Below are 3,716 nucleotides of genomic sequence, written 5' to 3'. Positions count from 1 at the left end.
ACATTTCAATTACGATATAATTTTTTTCACCCCTGATACTAGAGAATAATGACACCAACGTCGTTTAGAAATTATATATTGAAACAACAAGGCTCATAATATATATCATAAAACTAGCCTATTACATAATCAAAATACTTGTGCTTACTACAAAATCAGTAAATTACAGAAACAAGAATCATTATCCAACATAATAAAATTTAAGCCGTAATAACTAATAACATTTCTTTACTAGCCCCAAAATTGGTCATGCTCCTCTTCTTTTACTTGTTCTTCTTTTTTATCTGAAGAGAGAGATTAAGAAGTGAATATTTGGAGAACACTTAGCAAATGACGGTCGATCGAGCACATATAACAAATACATAAAAGTACATATTTGAATAAAAAACATAGCATATCATTAACGTGAAGTATTGAAATTTCATCTAATTTTTATGATTTATTGATATTAGTCTCTAATTGTTAATCTTCAAGGGAGTGAGCCTATACAACGGTTATAATTTCACCGTATGGGGTCATATATTATCATAATTCGGAAATCATTTCTTATTCAAGTGAAATCATATCAGTGATTGAAACATAATTCTTAAAATTGGGCATGAAATGAAGGAACATGCTCGATCGAAATTTACAAGAACATAACATAGATACGTGTATAAACTTTTAAAAAGTTCTCTTACAATATTGCTTAACCAACGTGAAGGAAAAACTGATTTGCTTGTCGAAGTGCTTCTTGAAATTGCTCCAAAAACGGTTTGCCCTTACTACTTGAAATGGACAGCTCCTTGAAGCTTGTTAAGATTGGAACTTGAACTTAACTCAACCCTCACACCCAAGAATGAACATCTGAAGTGTGAAGTTTACAAATGATCCAACTATTGGCAGAACAGATGGCCTAACTATAGGCAAGTTCAACACATAACGGTGGAACCTGAGCTCTGATACCATGTTAAGATTGGAACTTGGACCTAACTCAACCCCAAAAGCTAGCTCAGTGAGAGGATTGTTCAATACCATATATACTGAAACGTCTCGTGTTCTTTTTGCTTAAAAAGTACTAGAGTTTTTTTTTTTTTTAAACCTCCCTAGCATCGGCCGAACCACCAAAAATTTCATAAAATATTTTGGACATCATTTTAAAATAAAAAAAACAATTATTTATTTGAGAAATACAGCACATACTATAATCTCTCAAAACCTCTCGAAACATAAATAAAAAGTCATAAAATATCTTTAACATAACTTAAAAATAATAAATCATATACTAGTGCGGAAAACTAGCGTCAGTCCTCGGGTTATGTGCACCTTCAGTCCAGTCAGATCATCCATCAAGACCTCCATTACATATTATCATAATCACCTGCATCAATCACACCTAGTGAGTCTAAAGACTCAACACGTCATATTCTTGATAACGAGTAATACATATAAAACCACAAGCAACAGTGAAAAATACGTATACTTAAAATATCGTTTTCATGAAGATGCATAAACTTCAAAACATAAACATTTTCGTAAATATTTTCATGATAATGCATAAACTTTAAAATAACATTTTCATAATCTTATGCATAAACATTTTCATATAAACATAAACATATTCATATTCGTATCCATATTCATATCAACATATTCATGTCATCATATTCATATTCATATTTGTGTTTGTTGAATTCAGATCGTGATTGTGACTCGTATTCTTAAACGTATTGGGCGATGGATCCATCTACATGTAACCACAGTACTGGACGGCGGGGACACCAGCAACACTCTCACCGGTCAACTGGGCCTTGGCCTTACGTATTAACATATCATGTCATTGGAAATACGATCGTCGGGGCTCCCTCTGGGGCCTTTTCCCATAAATGGGCTCCCTCTGAGGCCTTCTCCCCTCACGACATCTCCAATCGTATTCGTATTCGTATTCGTATCAACGGAAACACGATCGTCGGACTCCCACTGGGACCATAACCCTCACGATATTTCCAACATATTTAGTCACAATCCCTTCACGTCCTTCAACATGTTATCATCACTTAATAAAATCGTGCATATGCATATCGTTTTATTTTTGAAACCAAGCATGCAACATATCTTTTAAATGTTCAATAATTAAACATAAAAATCCATGAACATTTAAAAATCATAATTTAACGTATAAAAATTCATAACATTTAAAATAAACGTTTTAACGTATAAAAATTCCATAAACATTTTAAAATAAAGATTTTAACATATAAAGATCCATAAACATTTTAAAACAAACGTTTTAACATATTAAATCCTCAAAATCCATAAACATATAAAATTCCCTAAACATTTAAAATAGTCATTTTTAACTTGTAAAATTTCATAAACATTTAAAATAATCATTTTAACATATAAAATTCCATAAACATCCATAATCATCGAAAAAAATCATGTTAGCACATAAAACAGCATTCAGGACACTGCCATGACATTTACTAATTTTTAGGTGTAAAAAGACCGTTTTACCCCTAGACGTAAAATTTTACGTTTTTGATATTTTCTTAATTCCATTGACTCTAATATGTCCCAAATAATTATTTAAGCTTACATGAATTTCCTCATATTTTTATTTAGCTTAAATCGAGTACTTTTAAATTAATCTTTAAATATAACATATTAATGCGTTTTAATCCCGAATTAAACCAAATCTTAACATAAAATTCCCAAATTAAAAAATTAGACTTATAATAAATATTTAAGCTTAAACCTAATTTTCCATAATTTTATGAAGCTTAAAACTAGGCGTTTCAATTAACTCGTTAATTAGCATTTTGTGCGGCGATTAAATCCCGATTAAATCCAAAACTCGTTATTTTGATCCCAAAATTTTAACATAACATTTTAAGTATTTATTCTACCCTTCCAAGTCATTAGCCACCCCCTTGGACCCATGGATTCAATTTTAGTTCTTTAATTTTCGTTCATAATGGTGTCCTATATTTTTCAGCCTTTAAACATACACCTAGGGACCCTTAAACATGTGGAAAAACATCCCTTCAAGTACCCCTACCATGGCAGCCCCTTTGTGCATCATTATGAAGAGTTTTAAAAAAGAAAAACTCTAGTTTTGTGCATAATAAGCCATAAAAACGAAAATACAAGGTAGTGTTTCATATTTTTCATGCACACATGATTAAAATACATAATATGGTGTGAAAGATGAGAAAAGAAAGAAGTATGACGTGCCTTTGCGTTTAAAACGCTCGAAATACGAATACCGTAGCGGTGAAAGTCGGTGACGAACGGAGGACGATTTCTATTTTTTTCTAGCCTTTTCTCTTGTCAAAACTCTACCAAAAACCCACCTTGGGATGCACGGGAGTCGGTGATCGTTGTTGGAAAGAAAAACGAGGAAGAAAAGTGAAGAACGAAGGAGAAAAAAAATCGAAAACTCCCTTGCCCAAGACTCCTATGGCCGCTGCACTCTTTCCCTTCTTTTCAAATTGGTTTACGTGATTGTGTGTGTGTTTCGTGGGGTGGGTGTGTGTGTTTATGTGTTTATGTATGTGTATGACTCTTTTAAAAAGAATTAAAAAAAAGTTTCCTAAACACCTAATTAATGGGCTTAATTAAGCTAAGCTTTTTAAATATTTAATTAGGCCCATTAAGATTAATAAAATCATTAGGCCTTAAATTAAGTTATTTAAAAATATTTATTTACAAAAAATCCTTTATTAAATATGTAA

The sequence above is a fragment of the Primulina eburnea genome, chromosome 12, assembly GCF_022965805.1.
Source record: "Primulina eburnea isolate SZY01 chromosome 12, ASM2296580v1, whole genome shotgun sequence".
Taxonomy (NCBI): Eukaryota; Viridiplantae; Streptophyta; class Magnoliopsida; order Lamiales; family Gesneriaceae; genus Primulina; species Primulina eburnea.
Note: the sequence above shows the minus strand (reverse complement) of the source record.